The 21,209-nt window shown below is 37.6% G+C and overlaps 1 long non-coding RNA gene across 1 annotated transcript; it reads right to left on the bottom strand.

Moving 5' to 3' along the window:
* Positions 1 to 17,417: 17,417 nt before the first annotated feature.
* LOC129486052 (uncharacterized) lies at positions 17,418 to 20,866 on the bottom strand. The gene is made up of 3 exons (XR_008658843.2): positions 20,272 to 20,866; positions 19,396 to 19,761; positions 17,418 to 17,497 (listed from the first exon to the last, which is right to left on the bottom strand). It is a non-coding gene; the product is annotated as an uncharacterized lncRNA (long non-coding RNA).
* Between the last annotated feature and the right edge of the window lie 343 nt (positions 20,867 to 21,209).

Below are 21,209 nucleotides of genomic sequence, written 5' to 3'. Positions count from 1 at the left end.
CAGCAAGAAGTCAAAGCAACAGGGATCTCCCTTATGTTCTCAGGATCATGACTCTTCTGTTAAAAAAAAAGTTAGACGGCGTGCTGTCAATACTGTCACATTGGGGATTAAGTTTAAACATGAATTTCAAAGGGAACAAACATTCAAACCATGGGATCACTTTATTTGCATTTTTCCTTTAATTCCCTTTTCAATCCTATGAAATGTAGGCATCACTATTTCCAATAATAATCAGAGACATGGCTGGGCATGGTGGCTCACACCTGTAATCCCAGCACTTTTGGAAGTACAGGTGAGAGGATTGCTTGGGCCAAGGAGTTCAAGACCAGCCTGGGCAACATAGTAAGGCCTGGTCTCTATAAGATAAATATAAGAAAATTTAAAAAAAATGAAAAAGAAATGTTCCCTCTCCTACTTTTAGGTGTCTGTTGAACTACTATTATTAATGCTTCAGCTATAGAATTCTCTCAGGGCTAGAGTACAGGAGATAATGGAAAAAAGGAAGAAAAATAGCCACCAAGATTTCTCCCACTCTCTGTTTGAGAAGTCCCGTTTCCTATTTCATGAAGCTCCTGGAGCTCTTTCTGCCTTCATCCAGCCTGCAATTTTATGCTGTCTTTGTTTCTAGGCCAGGAAATACAGGAGAGAGGAAAAATGGCAATTTCACCACCAGTTTAGTGATACCTTGAATTACCATCTTTTTTTCCAATCTACCTACTACCATTTGTTCTTTACAGTCCTCAGATATCTGTATTTACTCTTGCGTTAAGTGAGAGAGACCCCTGTTCAGGAACCTCCATATTTTGGCCTGCTAAAAAAAAAAAAACCAGAATTTAAAAAGGTGACCAGAGAAGAGTGAGTGATGGAAATTGAAGGAAGGGAGTGCAGTTGCGGATCATAGATGGGAGCAAGGTCATCAATAGAGGGTGTTTGGATTTCATTCTAATAACAAGAAATTTCTAAAGAATTTAATCAGGACATAGATATATGTATATTACAAAAAGATCACTTGTACTGCTGTATGGAGAATGAATCATAGGAATTTAAGATGTATGTTGGTGGTTTAAACATTAAATACTAGTTGCATAGAGAAAAACATTTTCAAGGTGGGGCACAATAATTTGTCAATGGATTACACATGGGGAAAGAGGAAAGCAAAACGATAAGGATGGTGCTGACATTTTTACCTTCAACAACTGGACAGGAAACAGTGACATTTACTGATATGAAAAAGATGGGGAAAAGGCAAGAATTAGAGCTGAATATAGATAGAGGGGTTTTTGATCCTTTGGATGTGCTACATTTGATACACCAATTATGCATCCAGTTGGAGATGTCAGCCAGGCAGTTCAAGTCATTCTGTTCCATGATTGTGAGTGCTACTGATGGTGAACTATCTTGGATATATTTGGCATAGGTTAAAAAAAAAAACAACAAAAAGAACATATAAAAGAGCATGCATAAAACACTCAAATATATTTCTCTATTTTTCACAAATACTCATGATGGGTCAGTAGTGCCATGTTACTATAGGCAGAAATCATCCTATATTTTCCTGGAAGCTTATCAGACTCACATTTGTTGGTGATGGGTTGATTGGAGTTAATTTCATAAGAAGCCTAAAGTTCTTAAATTTTATTTTTATTTTATTTATTTATTTTTTGAGACGGAGTCTCACTCAGTTGCCTAGGCTGGAGTGCAGTGACACAATCTCGGCTCACTGCAAGCTCCACCTCCCAGGGTTCACGCCATTCTCCTGCCTCAGCCTCCTGAGTAGCTGGGACTACAGGCGCCCACCACCACACCTGGCTAATTTTTATTTTTTATTTTTTAGTAGAGATGGGTTTTCATCGTGTTGGCCAGGATGGTCTCGATTTCCTGACCTTGTGATCTGCCTGCCTTGGCCTCCCAAAGTGCTGGGATTACAGGCATGAGCCACCGTGCCTGGCCTAAAGTGCTTAAATTTTATGATATTATATTACTTATAGTTGTAAACCGGTATTTGTTTTTTGGTCTCTTTTATAATCAAAGTACAATATGATGCACTGCTTCTCAATGTCTGAGTTATTTGAAACAGAAAAAGATCTTCCAGTACTTTTAACAGTTCACATTGTTCTTTCTCAGGCCTTGTCACTTTGATGCCTCTCTGCCTGTGTGTGATTAATAGATGATTCCTTATCCTTCATTTAGTCTTCTGGTCTCTAATGAGTAACTATTATTCAGAATGCCCGCTTAAAGAAAAAAAGACTTACTGCCTTCTGGATCTTTTTTATTGTCTAAGGTTTAGAACTTGAGGACCACCTGGATTTCTACTTGCTAACAAATCATGACAGTCTTTCAACTCCTCATTACATCTGAATTATTAGCCTAAATCAGGAAATGTGCACACACAAATGCACACGCACACACACATATACACTGTACACATATATGTGCATACACACATATTCCCTGTGGTGAGCAATATAAGATGGCCCTATACTTTTGACATTCTATCTGGATCTCTCAGGAGGAGGGATGTAACAGGAGCCATGTTCCTCCAGAAATAAGAAAGTGAAACAGAATGGCATCTAATTAAAATGTTTACAGCATTTCCCATGAGATATAAGCCACTGACATTTTCCAGACTGCAAGCCAAGAAATGCTTAGGATTATACAGATGTACTTTGCAATCTACAATTGCCATGCAATGAAAACATAGCTTAGACACAGTTCAGGAAATATAGATTGGTTAACCTTTCTTTAGAACTCAGAAATTAAAAGTTAGGTCCAATGAGAATTTATGGTAAGTTGAGCAGCTCATCTCTTCTCAAAGTAAATCAAGAATCCATTTTTTCTTTTTCATAAGTCATCTTCCTCTAGAGTAGTTTCTCTCATCTGTGTCTGAGGCTGCCAAAACCACAGCTGCTTCATTATGTCTCCTCCTCCCAACTGCTCTACTCTTCCTGCTAATTGTCACAGTTTGGCAGTCCTACACTATCATATTTCCAAGATGTGAGCAATGATGCTGACCTCAGCTCTCTTAACCTCAGCTCTCTGTCCATTCCTCAATTTCTCATAATATCAGTCATTCATGACTTTGAATGATAAACGTTTATTGAGCAACTAACTACCCTGTTCCAGGCACCCTTAGAATGATGGGATGTGTCAGTAATCAAAGTAGACATAACTTCTGTTCTCATGCAGCTTACATTCTGGTGGGGAGAAGTAACAAATAATGAACAAGAAATAAGCAAAGAACATTATTTTCTGTGGTGATGAATACCAGGAAGAAAATAAAACAAGCTAGGGGAAAAGATAGTGCTAATGAGAAGAGTAATTTGGTCCTTTACCTTCAATCCTTCAGCATGCAACTCTTCACTTCCTTCAAGGATTGGTATTATTGCCCTAGAATTGGTTCTTTCACTCACAGAGGCATTCATGAAGACCCCAAATGCTCAGCTTATGTTTCATAGTTCATTTTTACTAGTCTAAAATAACTGTTTTAGGCTGAAAATGGAGAGTGCACTTTGTCACTCCAAGCTTAATTTCCTGTCGGCAATGGATGTGAGTCTTTGCGTTATGCAAAGCATCATCAATTCTTGCTTTTTCACTCTCCTAGACCTGAAGATTTTTCGGTACATTTTCTAATAGAGACATCTATCTGTTGCTTCTACTTATATTATTTTTCCAAAAATGCTGCAGAACCTTTGTGAGGAAATTAAGCATTCCTGTACATTGAGCTAGACTTGATTCTTAAGCAAAATTCCTTCCTTTACTAATTACTATAAGTGGAAAGGTGGCAATATACAATATTCTCCCTTTGTGCAGAGAAATGGATTGCAGTGGGATGGAAGGGAGGAGATATTGTACTATTTCATTAAAATAAGATAGAATATGCTTTGAAACTAAAGAACACATTCCATATTAACATTTCTATTAAACTGAGTTTTACCTAGAAAACCTGCAGACATGTTTAGAAGCTAAGTATGAATTTGGGTAAAGCATCAATATAAGAAAGCATTGTTAACTACTAATAAACCTCTAACGACTATATGCTAAAGATAGCTTTTAAGTGGCTGTTAATTTTAATCAGAAATATTTTCTAAAACTGCTGAAATGTATTTACACCTTCTCTCCAAAAGGACTCATAGAGAACATCTTTTGGGTTTTTTTATTTTTTTTAAACTTGTGATAATCACCACTCAGCTAATGTGTGACAGGCATTCTATTGGCCTTTCCGTATGTCCAATGCATAGCAATATATATGCATAAAAGCAGAATATAATTGGGATCACCTTGGCATACACACTTTCGCAATAGACCTAAGCAGAAAGCTATATAAGACATACTGCTTCTTGGCCGGGAGCAGTGGCTCATGCCTGTAATCCCAGCACTTTAGGAGGCCAAGGCGGATGGACCACGATGTCAGGAGATCAAGACCATCCTGGCTAACATGGTGAAACCCCGTCTCTACTAAAAATACAAACAAAAAAACTAAACAAACAAAAAAAAAAAATTTAGGTAGGTGTGGTGGCAGGCGCCTGTAGTCCCAGCTGCAGTCGGTGTGGTGGCAGAGCTACAGCTGGGCGTGGTGGCAGGCGCCTGCGTCCAGGCTGAGGCAGGAGAGTGGCATGAACCCGGGAGGCGGAGCTTCCAGGGGGCCGAGATCGCGCCACTGCACTGCAGCCTGGGCGACAGAGTGAGACTCCGTCTCACAAAAGAACAAAAACAAAACCCACCATACTGCTTCTTAGGTATCAGTAGCAGGGGTTGAGAGGTCGTGATAGATGATAGATCTCTATTTTATATTGCAATGGAATATATTAGCCACATGGCAAAAAGGGTTACTTATGCAGTCTAGATTCAAGGATACCAAACTATACAAGGCTGAAAACAATTTCAGAGCAGTGGAATTCCATTCGTCTACTTTTATTTTTTCTTTTAAAATCAAAACACATTCATTGATATAACGTAGGAATTCTAGATAAGCAATTTTAAAAAGACTTAACATTGTTAAAACCTTAGAACATTTTTCAAAAGCCTCTTTTTTTTTTTTTGAGACGGAGTCTCGCTCTGTCGCCCAGGCTGGAGTGCAGTGGTGCAATCTCGGCTCACTGCAAGCTCCGCCTCCCGGGTTCACGCCATTCTCCTGCCTCAGCCTCTCCGAGTAGCTGGGACTACTGGCGCCCGCCACCACGCTCGGCTAATTTTTTGTATTTTTAGTAGAGACGGGGTTTCACCGTCGTCTGGATCTCCTGACCTCGTGATCCGCCCGCCTCGGCCTCCCAAAGTGCTGGGATTACAAGCGTGAGCCACCGCGCCTGGCCGCCTCTTTTTTTATAGAAATTGTGATTTTGTATTATTCTTGTAGTCTGATCTCTTTTCCCTTATACCTGGCACTGTGCAAGATTCAACGGTGAGCACAGATGATTAAGTTTCTACTCTCAGATTCTATAAAATAATGTAAGTATCTTTCCATGTTGATACCCACTCATTATCACATAAATACCTAAATCTATGCTTTACATATTATTTAACCTTGTCCCATGCAGACATTTTATTTTTCTCTACCTTTTTCCATTATTCACAATAATTCTCCTGTGGAAATCCTGGAAGCAAATGTCTCTTTCCTCCCACCCAGTTCAATTTGACCTCCTACCTTCTCCTCTAATTTAGTGCCAGCTGTTGATCTGATTGTATCATGTGCACTGCTGTAGAAGTGTGCACTATTGTAAGAAGTGCTTTGTATGCAAACCAAAAGAACTGTGTAATTCAAAGTCTGTAGTGGTTTTTGATGCCATCATATTCAGCCAGCAATACTTTAAAAGCCAATTCAGGTGGCACACAGTGGCTCATGCCTGTAATCCCATCACTTTGGGAGGCTGAGGCAGGCAGATCACTTGACGCCAGAAGTTGGAGACCAGCTTGGCCAACATGGTGAAACCTCATCTCTGATAAAAATATGAAAATTAGCCATGCCTGGTGGTGCAAGCTTGTAATCCCAGCTACTCAAGAGTCTGAGGCATGAGAATAAGTTGAACCCAGTAGGTGGCGTTTGCAGTGAGCCGAGATCATGCCACTGTACTCCATCTGAACAAAAAGAACAAAAGAACAAGACTCCATCTGAAAATAAATAAATTAATTAAATAAAAGCCCATTCAGGGAAAATCACCTTGCCAGATACTGAATTTATGGAATGACTTAATTTTAGACACCTAGCACTTCCTCATTTCTGGACATTTTATGTAAATGAATGAGCTTTCCCTTAAACATAGATTATTTTTCTTTAGCTTGAATACTTATACTTTCTGAGAATTGATCATTTGACAAATTGACTTCAGACATATTGTTTGCCCTTCCCCAATGAAACTTTGCTGAAAAAAATGGCTTGTACTTGGAGGAGTGCAGGTAGTAATACTTATCCAACATCATACCACCATCCCTTTCTCTAGCATCACAAGGATTTATGTATATGAATCAAAGCAATAAGCTCACAGAGCTCATCTTCCTTTCTCACAGTATCAAGGTTTATCCTGATAGGTGGAAGAAGGAAATGATAAATATAACAATGTCTAATCTCATGTCCATGAATAAAGAGGGCTTCCTAAGTTTGATTTATAAATGATCATTAGACCTGGCATTTATAGCCTATATGATTTTTCTTTTTTTTCTTTTTTTTTTTTTTTGAGATGGAGTCTCACTCTGTCGCCCAGGCTGGAGTGCAGTGGCTCGGCTCACAGCAAACTCCGCCTCCCGGGTTCGTGCGATTCTCCCGCCTCAGCCTCCTCAGTAGCTGGGATTACAGGCACCTGCCATCATGCCCAGCTAATTTTTGTATTTTTGTAGAGATGGGGTTTCACCATGTTGGCTAGGCTGATCTCGAACTCCTGACCTCAGATGATCCTCCCATCTCGGCCTCCCAAAGTGCTGGGATTACAGGCGTGAGCCACTGCGCCCAGCCATGATTTTTCAGAGAGATCAGTTTTGCCTGCAGAGCATGAATGCAATAAGCTGAGTCATCATCTCCAATATTTCACACAATTGCTGAATTCAAGGATAGGTAGTAGAAATGGTCTTCAGAAAGTTTTCTCTCATTCTAAAACACTTAGATCTGCAGTCACAGCTGGACTTGATATAGTTTCAAAGCCACACTGCTGCTTAAGAAACCCCATGACTCTGCCTTGATAAATAGTGGTTCCTTGGAAGTGTGAAAAGCCAGAAATGAAATCCTAATTTCACATAATAGAAATATAAATCAGAATCTCTTCTGTGCTTTGCATTTGCATGGAAGTTGATGGTAAATTTTGTTCTTTTTCTATCATTTTATCCTTTTATCTATTCATTGTTTAGCACATGGAAGCTACAGGCAGCCTATGAGTGCAAGTATTTACTAGGCTTGAGAATAAGAGCAACAAAACACAATCTAAGGAAATCAATACATTGCACTATATAGAATTTAAAGTAAACATTACATAAAGTGGGCATAATTCACCTTTGTTTTCCTACTAGATAAGAAAAATCATATAGCAAAGCATAATGTAAAATGCGGTAGTCACCATACATTTAGTATAATGGCTTAAACCCATTTTCTCTGTAGGAAGTATTCCTATGATAATAGGGCAATATGAAAAATTGCCTGTGATAAAAATAAAATATGAATGCAAAAGATAACTCAGTGTCTATGACACCCCAAATACAATATTATATTATGCAAATATACATTTATTCATAATATATACACACTGTGAAATCATATTAAGTAAATATCAATATGTAATTCCATGGAGTTTCCTATGATTATTTTCTAAAATATTAAACTTAACATTTAATAAGTTCAAAGTCTTTTGCCCCACTCTAGTGCCTCAGGTTTTGAATTTAAAAGCTCTTACATTTTATAATACCAACATGCAAATAAACACCAGCCTAGCCATTAAAAAGCATTAATCAAGTGTTGTTTATACTGTCTGAGCTCGTCTAGATTGTACAGAAAATGTTAACTCTTTTCTGAATATATGTGAGATTGCAGCAAAGGAAGTTGATGTTAACCAAAATGCTCAGAAAATAAACTGTTCAGCCACCTTTATTAACCTATGCTGTATAGCAGATTCCACTATTTGCCCACTCAGGATCTATTTGCTCCTTCTGCCTTGCTTAGAGTACCCTGCTTTGGCTTATGGAGGAAGATAGATAATGATTAATGTAACCCAACATGAGAATTCTTTTTCTTCTTTTGACATTCTCCTTTGCAACTAATGGTGATCTTGGGACGCAGTTGAGGTTAGTGAGGTTCAGAAGAAAGTCTGTTTGAGGAAGTGGGGTGACTTTCCTAGTAAATTAGTACAGACATAGCTGCCCCCTTTTTCTCATTCTTGCTGTGAACATGGCCATGATATCTGGATTTGTAGCAACATCTTGGAACTAGGAGACAAATATGAGAAAGAATTCCAGCATCTACACTATGGGAGAGTGGAAAGAGAGAAAGAAAAATCCATTTCTAACCCACACTTCATTTACTGAAAGGATAAAAACTCTCTAACTCATAAGGACTTTTTCTAATGTTTATTTTCCAAACTGAATTCTATGTCTTTACATCTGCACAAAAGACTTCCTTACTATAGCAGAAGTTTAAGTGGACAACTCTACCATGATTCAGGCTTTCATATCCAGATTTTATATATAAAAATGTATAGCTCTCTTAATACATGTCATGTCTGCATTTTGCGAGGGCTGTTCATTTAGCTTTGTCGCTTTTCTATTTCCTTGGCCGAGTTTCTTTTCTCTAGTATTCTCCCCCAAATAGAAGCTAAAAATATCCAAAATCTATAACCAAAGGACCTTAAAAATAGTACAGCAGCACAAACGGAATCTAGTTTTCCGGATGTTTTGGGGAGTCCATCATGCTCCATTCTTTGCTGCCACACTGGCAATGGAAATTGAGGATGATCTTGTCTTACCTTGGGCAGCCTGCTCAGGAGGCCTTGTATGAGGCATGGGGGTGCTACTGCAAATGGTATGGTACATGCAGTAGACAGTAAGAATTGATGGCAAAGATAAACATCTGTTCATATCAGGTGTGCACCAGGTGTGAATATCAGCTTCAAATATAGATACAAATAAAATATAATATTGATTGCTATGGTTATAAATGTTTTATAAACAGATTATGTGTTTTTCTTAGCATTGAAAGGAGACTAGAGAGGAAATAATTTGAAGCAGAAGCAAAGGAGAAGTAAAAAATATGTAAATATAGGTTTCAGTTGCCACTTACAAAATATAACTAACTAATTTGACCCGAGGTAGAGTTTAACCTACTGAAATCAGCTCAAGGTTAGGAAAGACAAAAAAAAAAAAGGTTAAAGGTAGAGAAAGTGATGAAGTCAAATGCTGCTAATATGTCAAGTAATATGAGGGCCAAAAATTAATCATTATATTTAATTCCATGGAGTCTTTGGTAATCCTCAGAAAAGCAATTTCTATGGAGTGTTTGGGTGTTTGAGCCTGATTAGAGAGGGTTCAAAAGTAAATAAATGGAGGAACAAGTTTATCCACATCACAAGCAAGCAATGAGCCAAATCGGGGATGCAGGACATTCTACAGGACAACTGGCCTGGCTCTTCAAACAAGTGAATGACATGGAAAAAAAGGGGGTAGGGAGAAAGGTTGTTTTAGATTAAAGGATATCTAAGAGCTGTAGCAACCAAATAAAAACTGTGGCACTTGTTTGTATCCTGATTAAAACAAACTAGAAAGTTGGAGAAGGTTAAATATGGACTGTTTATTAAATGGTATTAAGTAATTACTGTTAATTGTGTTCAGTGTCCTAATACATTTGTGGCATGTAAAGAAATGTCCTTTATGTTATGTTTGTTGCATTCTGAAGAATTTGGGGGATGAAATTATATGCTCTTTTCTATTAGTTTTGGAATTCAGGAATAAGAGAGGGGGCATGGGAAATAAAAAGGATAAAATACAAAGATGCCAGGCTTCAGACAGATCTGTATTGAAATTTGGGGTCTGCTCATTGTTGCCTTTATAAGAGGTAGTACAGTAAGGCATCTAGTGATTGGAATGTAAATGAGTGCATAGCAATAGGTATTTGTTAAATGAATGAATGAATGAACAGTGAATCAGTGATAGTGGATTATGATGAATTCCAGTATTTTGTAAACAAAAAAGTTGGGAGGGACATACACATACACAACTAAAACTATTCTTCTATCGTAATGTATATTGCGCTCTACATAAAATATGAAACAAGAATGAGACTTGACTAACTCTGATAATCATCTATATACTAATCTCATCTATATCTTAATGAATGCTTAATCTTATGCATTCATTGAACACCTGTTCTGGAGAAGGCGCTGGGCTTGGCATTTGGAAAATATAGTGAAGGCATAGTCAAACTCTCTGCCATTTAAAAATATGTAAACTATTTGGAGTTGGGAAGGGAGGCATATGCTTGAATCCAAGGCAGAAAGAAATTAGTCAATAGATGTTTGAGTAACACAGTGAGAGGAAACAGAGAAAGGATTTTTTTTTCTGGATGGGTAAAGCAGGAAAATCCTCATGATTTAAATAAAATTTGAAATTAGAGACTAAATGTCTTAGCAAGATCTGGTTGTAGTGTCTTGTTTTTTTCCTGGCAATAGGAAAGAGATTACGCAAATCAAGAGTTTATTTATTACTAGTTAATAGGCATTAAAACAGCCTTTGGTCCTTAAGCTTTGATCCTAAGTGATTTTTTTTTCTTTTGAGCCAGCATTTATCTGACCATTGACTCACACACTCCCCAAAGCATACTGTAAGACTCACTTCCCTTTGTAAAGAGCTGCCACTTCACTCTCCAAAAATATATTAAGATGAATAAAAAATATAAAGACCAAAGACGTTATAAATCATTATGCAAATAAACAGCTCCCACTCAAATGTGGGAAAGGGCAATGTGAATGCTGGTGGTGGTGACTCCAGAGATACTTGAGCTTTGCAAGGACAAGAAGGTACGGTGCTGTTGCTGCTGTGGTTGGCATTGGGTTCACTTTTACCTGTGCATGATGTGCCCTACTGAGCTCTGTTTCCCACCCTTTTTATTTAGGTAAGGATGAACCATCTGTGGGAGAAAATTTACTCTAGCTTGCTTAATTGTTAGCTTCTATTCCAGCAAAATGTTAGAGTAAAAATGGAAGGACAAGGAGAAAATAACACTTCAAAAGAGCATAAGTGAGTTAGTGTTGAAGGATACTTTGGCTGATATATGGCAGACTTCTGAAAAATGAATAGATATGTCACTTCAGTACAAAAGCCAAAGCCTTTTATTTACCAATTCCCTCGTGTTTAGTTAGGAGTTCAAATGGTTTTGAAAGCACTCCCCTGTAAATTAAAATACTCTCCAGATGTTTTGGCACTGTAAATGGCCAGGCTAAAACTCACTTTTAATGAACTGTATTTTAATGTCAGTCTTTCTCTTGTCTTAAATGACAAAGAACTCATCTGACTTTGTAATGAATGCTCAACTGCTCCATTACCAATTCTGCCATTTATTGTGCCTCTGTATTTTCCTGCAAATTCATGGTGATTTTAGATGTATGGAGGAGGAGAAAGGTTAGGAGATTTAGAAAGAAAATAAACCTAGAATCAGTGGGACATGAACTCTCTGCATAGAATACAAAAACCTAGTTGTGACAATTTCCTTACAGGAAACTGAAGGTTTGAAGGCCAGAGGAAACATAAATAAATACAGAGGATATTGAACAGAATAAATAACCTGAGACTACAAGCTCAGAATCCATGACTTTGAGTTGGCTGTAATTCCTGTGTCACATTCTTGATATTTAGAATCAAAGGTTTAAAGAAAATTGTGTTCAGAGGTTTCACAGAACTCAGCTTCAGGATTATTTGGATCAATGTATTTAGAATTGCTTTTGTTTTGTAAACTTACATATATATGATTTTTTTCTCTACTGTTCTGCCCATTGAATTATAAAACCACTGACATCATGACTAGATGAACTGTTATATAATTTTCTTTATAAGTTTCTCCTTTCAGAAGTCCTGATTTATTCAATATTTGTATCATTTTGACACATCAGATCTTTATGCTGTTTTGATCTTTTGAGTTTTGATAGCAATACTTTTATATGTTGTGTAACATATATGTTCAAAACTAACTTTTTACATACATATGTAACAATCCTTATAACAACCTTGAAAGATGAGCTTGATTATCTCATTGGACATATAAAACATAGATCTGAGAGATATTTAATTGTCTAAGGTCACAGAACTAAGAAATGGAAGAACTCAGAGATTGAACCCTGTATTAGTTCGTTTTCATGCTGCTGATAAAGACAAACCTGAGACTGGGCAATTTACAAAAGAAATAATTTTAATGACTTACAGTTCCCCGTGGCTGGGGAAGCCTCACAATCATGGCAGAAGGCAAGGAAAAGCAAGTCACATCTTACTTGGATGGCGGCAGGCAAAGAGAGAGAGACTGGGCGGGGAAACTCCCCCTTATAATGCCGTCAGGTCTTGTGAGACTTATTTGGTATCATGAGAACAGCATGGGAAAGACCTGGCCTCATGATTCAGTTACCTCCCACTGGGTTCTTCCCATGACACATGGGAATTGTGGGAGTTAGAATTCAAGATGAAATTTGAGTGGGGACATAGCCAAACCATATCAAACCTTGTTGAGCCTTACTCCAAAATACATGTACTTTTCTGTCTGGAAAACTCATTTTGCTTTTTGGAAGTGAAACTCATGAACAACCTTATAAAGCAAGAATCAAGTGTCTCTTAATCAAGTGTCTCAGTTTGCCCAGGATTGAGAGGTTTCCTGAAACATAGAACTTTCAGTGCTAAAACTAGGAGAGTCATGGACAAACCATGAAGTTGGTAACTGATATGGTTTAGTTGTGTCCCTACTCAAATCTCATCTTGAATTCCTATGTGTTGTGGGAGGGACCTGAAGGGAGGTAATTGAATCATGGGAGCAAGTCTTTCCTGTGCTGTTCTCGTGGTAGTAAATAAGTCTCATGAGATCTGATGGTTTTAAAAAGAGGAGTTTCCCTGCACACATTCTCTCTTTCCCTGCTGCCATTCATGTAAGATGTAACTTCCTCCTCCTTGCCTTCTGCCGTGATTGTGAGGCTTCCCCAGCCATGTGGAAGTGTAAGTCCAGTTAAAACTCTTTCTTTGTAAATTGCCCAGTCTCGGGTATGTCTTCATCAGCAGCATGAACACTGACTAATACAGTAACTTACATGCCAGGAAGAGCCCCTGTCAAATGATAAAACATTGAAAAAAATTATTGGTGGAATGGATGCATAAGTAAAGTATACTTTGTCATATGTTTTCTTCTAGACAGCAAAAAGTGACTTGGAATCTTAGAAGCATCAATGTGTAGACTAAATACTGATTTACATACAAATCTAGAAATATGCAAATTTATAAGTGAAATTATATAGGGAGTAGTATGACTCAGCAGAGTTTTTCTGTTACTTATGGATTCTAAGTCCTGTGATAAATCTTACAGAAGTAATTCATCATATTAATTTGACTATTATAATCACCAAGTAAATAAATTCAAATAAAAATGACTTTATTGAATTATATTCTTTTTGCAGTTCCACCATAGAGGAGACATTTAGGTTAATAAATGTATATTAGAATTTGAAGTAAGGGAGAAATATGTATGCTTGTATATAAAAAAACTAAGATATGTTAAGTATTTAATGAACTTGACATATTTCCTCATGAACATACTTTTCAATCTTGTTCTTTGAAATTCACTGTTAAAGTAGATAAAGCTGCCACTCTGTTTATAGTCATAAACTACTCAAGAATATTGTGTTGAAAGATCCTATCTTTAAGACTTTTTTATTTCTTTCATTCTATTATTTAATTTGAATTTATGAATAGCAAAAGAAGGTTTTGAAAATGGATTGTGGAAAAGCTTCAAATCACTGAGCTCTTTGAAATGCACTTGGTTTTACTGTATTGCTACTTCATTTGCTTCCTGCATTATACCACTATTTTGTTGAATTTTGCATTTGAAATGTAATTGCCTATTCACTAATTCCTAGCATTAGTCAGATTTCTTGGATGACATAAATATTGATTTACTTTTACTTTGACTGATAAAAAGAATCACTATCACTGAAGCATGCAAAAAAAAAAAAAAAACCTCTGTTGAGAAGTCTATTCAAAATGCTTTCATTTGAGCAATTTGTGTTTATAATTTTTTAATATGCCAGCTTTATTACAAAAGACAAGTAAACTCGAGTAAACTTGAGTAAAATTGGAAAGGTTGCTTTTGTGGATGTTTGACTGTCATTTGTAGCAGCACCATCGGGAGGACAGCCATCAGTATCACCACTAACGGGGCATAATAAAAGCCATTTGGAGCCTTTTGTATTTGATAACAATATCTATGAAAAATAATAAAAGAAATAGGTAAAATATACTCTGTTGTAAATGGGGATTTATTTTAATATTCTAGTGTATTCATTTCATGAGTAAGGCTGCAAGATGGCTGGTCAACAACCACGGGGTTGGAACAGTGTGGGAACGCATTTCTGGAGGGATTCTCCGATCCTGTGCTGCAGTCTAATAACATTTCTTTCACACTGGAGACAACACAGAAAGAAAGGTGTGAAGGGACGATTTTCTTCAGTCCATTTATTTCCTGAGTGTAAACCAGGGTTTCTCAATTTTGGCACTATTGGCATTTTGAGCTGGATAAATCTTTGCTGTAGGGTTGTCCTGCACACTATAGGATGCTAAGCAGCATCCCTGGCCTCTACTCACTAAATGCCAGTAGCATCTCTCCAGTTGTGACAATCAAAAATGTCATCAGACATTGCCATGATGTTCCTGGGGAGCAAAAATTCCCCAGTTGAGAGCAATTGGTATAAACTCTAGTATCTTCTCCTTCAAGTATATCACGTTTTAAAATCAGGTTAATTATCCAAATAACTTGTAGCTGTAGAAGAACAGGTTTAGTTTCTCCAAGTGGGAAGATGGATATGTAGGAAAGAACTAATAAGAAACTTATGGAAAGGTTAGGGCGAAAACTTTGTCCTTTAACTCTGAGAATGGTAGAAGGCGTGTCATCATTTTACATGACCTCTGTCTCTATTACCATCTACTGTACTGTATTTGCACGTATTCAGCCAACAGCTAAGGACTCCATCAACTTGACTCACTGAAGGGGTCAGACTGCCATGCTCCTGAATTGTTCTTAAACAAATTCTCCATTGCATTAGGCACGAAGAAGCTTTTCTTTAATGTCAGGCATGCTTATCATCTTATTCCTCCTCATTTTCTTCTAGAATATGTGTGGGCACTGAAAAGGCAGTTCTGCCCTATGGATTCAGTTCCTGTAATACACCTTCCGTTTACTGGATGCAACACATTTTTTACATATTGCTTTTGGTTTCTTGCTTTTTTTTTTTAAAGGTGAAAGTATATTTGTAGTGTTTCTATCAATTAATGTACAAAATTATTTAAAAATTAACTTTACAGTAATGTTTATGGCAATGGTTCCCAAATTGTGGTCCCCTGATCAATAACATCAGCCTCACCTGGAAACTTGTTTGAAATGCAGACTGTCACACTCTATACCAGACCTACTGAGTCAGAAACTCTGAGATGGGGTCAAGCAATCATCTGTGCTTTAGCAAGCCCTCTAGACTAATTCTAACAGTCACTAGAGTTTGAGACGCATTTGTGTGCAGCTTTCATTTTGAGGGATGTTGCAGTTTACCTGCAAACTGGAATGTGAGCACCAAATGCCCTTGAATATTTTTCCTTTAGCTATTCCTGTGATAGCAGATTTCTATAAGTCAGAGAGCTTTAGAAAACTAACTAAAGGCAAAGCAAAACGTGTATATTAATAGCATCTCCCAAGCTCATATTCACTTCATTTTTTCTCTTTTTCTTCTTCCTCTGCTTCTAAGAGGCCATAAAACATTTTCTCTTAGCCCTGTAAATTGGCAGTAATTGACAGCCAGCTTGGGAGTTGGGTTATAATTCCAAGTTTGAAGGAGCCAGGGACATGAACCCCTGCTTCACCTCTTAAGATGGATGTTAGGTCAGGAGCAAGGAGCAGTGGAGTGAAGGTTTCCCTGGAAGCTTGGACTCAAGGCTATTGCCTGCAGCCTTTGCTTTTAGTACATTGACTTCAATATAAGGGCTGCCAAATGAAAATACCTCTCACCAGCATTATGGTCATTTTTCTTTTTAACCTACACCTGAATGACCCAGGAAGGGTTATATCCAATAACAAATTTATCCGTGCTAGCTGACAAACTCCACATGTTCCCATCACCCTACAGAAAACAGTGCAAGAGATTCTAAGCCAAGCTAGTGCTCCATTTAGCAAATGGCAAATAATAACTTCATCTTGACAATTACAAGCTGTTTCATGCTTCTGACATGTCAGCAGTAGTAATTGAATATATAAAACTTCTAATGCTATCAGGTGTCAATCTGTGCTTCATCCTGTCAACAAATGCTTCGTGAGCATCTATTACATCCAAATATAGTGTACATAAAATTAAATATCATAGTCCTTGGCATCAAGATGCTCACAGTCCCATCAAGGAAACCATAAACTGATAATTATTTAAGAGCTAAATGCTATGATCAAACACATGCCAAGAGCTAAAATAAACTTACATCTGGATCTTTTAAGATACTACGATATTTCACGATTTATCCTTACGACCTCTTGCTAAATGTTATATTTCTCAAGTCATGTATATTTTCTGATTTTTGGCTCAAAGAATAGGCAAAAAAGGTCTATGGACTTAATTTTCGGTCTAGTTTTTCTGCTGATTTTTTTTTTTTTTTTTTTTTTTTTTTTTTGAGATGGAGTCTCCCTCTGTCGCCCAGGCTGGAGTGCAGTGGCGCAATCTCGGCTCACTGCAAGCTCTGCCTCCCGGGTTCACGCCATTCTCCTGCCTCAGCCTCTCCGAGTAGCTGGGACTACAGGCGCCCGCCACCATGCCCGGCTAATTTTTTGTATTTTTTAGTAGGGACGGGGTTTCACCGTGGTCTCGATCTCCTGACCTCGTGATCCGCCCGCCTCGGCCTCCCAAAGTGCTGGGATTACAAGCGTGTGCCACCGCGCCCGGCCGCTGATTTCTATATATTCTTTTCATATTATACTGCTTACTGTTTCTGAAATATATGAAGGAATTCAGACATTTTTCTGGAGGCAACAGAGTCATTGTATTCACAAGACTAGGAGGAACCCAAGTATTTGCATGTTTTAGGGCATCTGGCAGGTTTTGCAGTAGTGGCTGGTGGTGAGAAACTCCCTAGGAGATAGTAATAGATACCATAGCCTAGAATTTGGGCAGCAACTCAAATGGAGGCCAAAGAAAAGTAAAATTAAAACAGAGTGTGAATCATGTCTTCACATAGAAAAGTGTCAAAGCGCTCTTTAATAAGGGTGATATTTAAAACAATAGAACTGGTTCACTGCAGAAATATTTTCATTTAGATCCTGAAAGAAATTAATAATAAATTAGAGAGCAATATCAGTAAGGTTTTTAAAAGATAGATAACTAGTAAATAGGAATCTTTCTGTAAAAATATGACCATCTATTAAAATGGTCTTCCCATAATATTTTATTTACCAACCTATCCTACTAGACTCTCAACTTGAAAAATATAGATGCTCATAAAAAATAAAGCAAAGAAATGGAATTCCTACCCTAGGGAGTGACAGCCGATAAGTGAGAAAGTTTATTTTTGTGTACCACTCTTACCACTACCATCACCACTGCCAAAAGGTGCATCTTTCTAGTCTTTACCTCCTCGGTTTAGAGCAACTTCATTGACCTCACTGTTCAATTCAGAAACCTGGAGATCTGTCTTCACTTCTCTCTCTTAGTCTTCATTTAAGACTAAGTCCTGTTTACTCTGTCACTAAACTGGCACTCCAGTGACATCATCTGAGTCAAAGATACGACCACTTCTCCCTTGAATATGTTGTATCCTGCTAATTACTTTTCTCATCTCCACTTTTGCCTTAATCATCCATTCTTTACATAACAGAGCAATCTTTTAAAAGAGCAAACGGGAATTCTCCTTTTTAAAACACTTTAGTGGCTTCCCATTGCTCTTAAAATGAAACTTAAACAACAGCATATAAGGTAACCATTACTGATCTACCCAGATTACAGGTGAGGGAACCAAAGCTTTTAACACTTAATTTTATCAAAAACATATGATTGGCAAATGGCTGAGACCAGCCAATCTAAATCTGAATAAGTAATCTGCTACACATTTGCTGCCCCCAGTGCTGGGTTTGCGGTATTACTGGATAGACATGACAAGATACATAAAGCTAATTATAGGACAATCATGCCAAGAGCTGTCAGATATAAATATTAATAATGATAATCATAATATCAACAACTAAAATTTTCCAAGCTTACATGTTGAAGACCTATAAACTCAAGGCTTTGTGCAATGTCATTTTTAATTCTCACAGCAAGACTCATTTATTCTGAATACCAGTGTAGGATTTTGAACACAAATGGGTAGTATATGGAATTAAATGTTCTGTAATCAATGTATCCTACCATTTACTTGCTATGTGATTTGGAGAAGGAATTAATTCTAAGCCTCAGTTTCCTTGCTTTCTAAAAAGGGCTTAATAATAATGTTTATTGGTTGGGCACGGTGGCTCATGCCTGTAATCCCAGCACTTTGGGAGGCCAAGGGGGGCAGATCACAAGGTCAAGAGATTGAAACCATCCTGGCCAACATGGTGAAACCCCGCCTCTAGTAAAAATTTAAAAAATTAGCTGGGTGTGGTGGCACGCACCTGTAGTCCCAGCTACTTGGGAGGCTGAGGCAGGAGAATCACTTGAAGCTGGGAGGCAGAGGTTGCAGTGAGCCGAGATCACGCCACTGCACTCCAGCCTGGCAACAGAGTGAGACTGCATCTCAAAAAATAGATAAAAAAATAAAAAATAATGTTCATTTTATTTAATTGCCTTGAACACAGAAAAGGGGATTTTATTCTAAAACATCTGCAGCTAAAATAGTGACAATATCATTAGAGGTATGTTTTCATATGAGTATGTGTTTAGATGTATTTACTAAAGTGGCGTACGTAAATTTAAGTCACTGGTAATTTTAACAACGCTTTTTAAATAAGTAGATCTATATTGACACACTGAGGGCATGTAGAGGAAGTAGAATATAATCATGGTGGCCAAAATACAAATTTTTTTTTTCTTTGATACTAGCAATTTTGTACAAGTATTTCGTTAAAGCAATTTAACTGAATGCAATTTAATTATAGTTCATTTGTATCCAGAATTTAATCAGAGAAGCAAAACCATTAGGAGATCAATAGGCAGATCTATACAATTGTTACATGGATCTTACTTTATGCAGTTGTGGGAGTTAGTTAAGTAGTTTCTGCAAGGTTTTTGTCTTTGCTTGTGATGCTGGAGCTTGAAGTCCACAAGGAAGGTAGTTGGAAAGGGAAGATGATTGTAAAGTGGGGAAAATAAAAAACAATCTAGAATTCACATTTACAAGCTGGAGCCACAGAATGATAAACTGAAATGCATGCCATTTCTTGTTGCCTCTGACCTTGATGGTTTAGAGGTCCATCAGAAGATAAGTCTCCTCACCGTGGAGTTAAACACAAACACCTGGCCCCAGAGTCAGAAAAGCTGAAGAAATATCCAAGGGAAGGTGCACTAGTTGTAGGTCCACCTCGTGCCTCACACCAATAATTTAACCAGACTGACAAAAATATGTGCAAGATATAAAATAGTTGTTGCTTTACTTCCACCTACTAAATTGCCTGCAAGAATCTTGGCCCACCCTAAGTGGAGATATACTGGGAAGGGTATTCTGGGAAATGTAGCCCAGTGCAGCCAAGCTGACATAGTTTGCAGAGCCAGCACAATCCACTCCTTATCAATTTGGCACTCATAAACATCTTAAATCATACTTAGACTACAAAAAAGATCATGACAAAGTCAAATTCCACCTAACATATCTCTTCTAAGTACATCTGAAAATAGGCTTCTTTTTTCCTTTTAGTAGAACACAACGTCGTTTTTTTGTCTTTAGATGATATTTATTCTTCTCCTAATTCATGCTTCAAGTTGGATATCTTGTAATTTCAAGACTATGATATAAATTTAATTACTATTAATACATCTTTGGTAAGAAGAAAGAGGAAAACGGAGATACTTGGTTAACACAAATACAAACATAGTCATATCAAAATAAGAAATAAGTACTCACACTATTTGAATCTTGTTTCTATAATTGGTCATGTGGCCATAACTGATGTTTATAGCTACCTTCTTCCCCTACTCATCTCATATTTTCTTTGCACTGAGCTAGGCTCTCAAGTGGTCAATGTGGTGTACTGACACAGTTCTCGCTTACTGAAGTTTCTGGAAACATCCTGAATTGGACTACTATAGTTTTCCACCTACTTTAATCACAGGACCTGGGAATATTAACAAACATTCTAGAGGTTCTCCTGCATCACACAAATGCTCTTCTTACTCTGTATGTGTAGTGGCCACCGAATTTCTCCTGGGTGGTTAGGATCTATAACTCTCTTCTTTGCCTGTTGATTCAGAGGCATGAGGAGCCCAAAGTGGCCAGGTGGCATCTCAACTTCCTGGTCAATGGAATCATTGCCATGTCTCCTGGGAGAAGCATTCTTCTTTCGGAACCCAGATGTCTAGACCGGCAGAAACTGAAGTGGTAAGGATAGAAGACAAAAATCCAGTTATTGGATTGCTAGGGATAATGTTGAGAGGAGGCATTCTTATTTCTACCCCTTGGTTCCTAGATACGTAAATGCTAGTTGTTAGAGAAACAGCATCATATACCACACGCTGATTTAATGCACATATTTTATCCTGGAGGACATTTTTCTAGCCCTGCATTATGTTGTCACCCAGATGCTGTCATGAATAAGACTTGAAAGGGCCATTTCATCAGTCCATCGAGCTAGCTGCTTCAGCACAATAGAGAATATGATTTGACCAGTAAATTCTGTGAGTTTTGGTGTATTGCTGCACTTTGTTTGCTGTGAAATGAGTTTCTTGGTCAGAAATGATGCTATGTGGAATATGGTGAATAAGATATCCTGTAAATCTGTGGACAGTTTGAAGATGCACTGCAAGTAAGAAGGCAAATCTATATCCAGATTAATAGCTTGACCA

This window comes from Symphalangus syndactylus, chromosome 7 (genome assembly GCF_028878055.3).
Source record: "Symphalangus syndactylus isolate Jambi chromosome 7, NHGRI_mSymSyn1-v2.1_pri, whole genome shotgun sequence".
NCBI lineage: Eukaryota > Metazoa > Chordata > Mammalia > Primates > Hylobatidae > Symphalangus > Symphalangus syndactylus.
The sequence above is the reverse complement of the archived record's forward strand: the minus strand, read 5'-3'. Positions and strand labels throughout refer to the sequence as shown.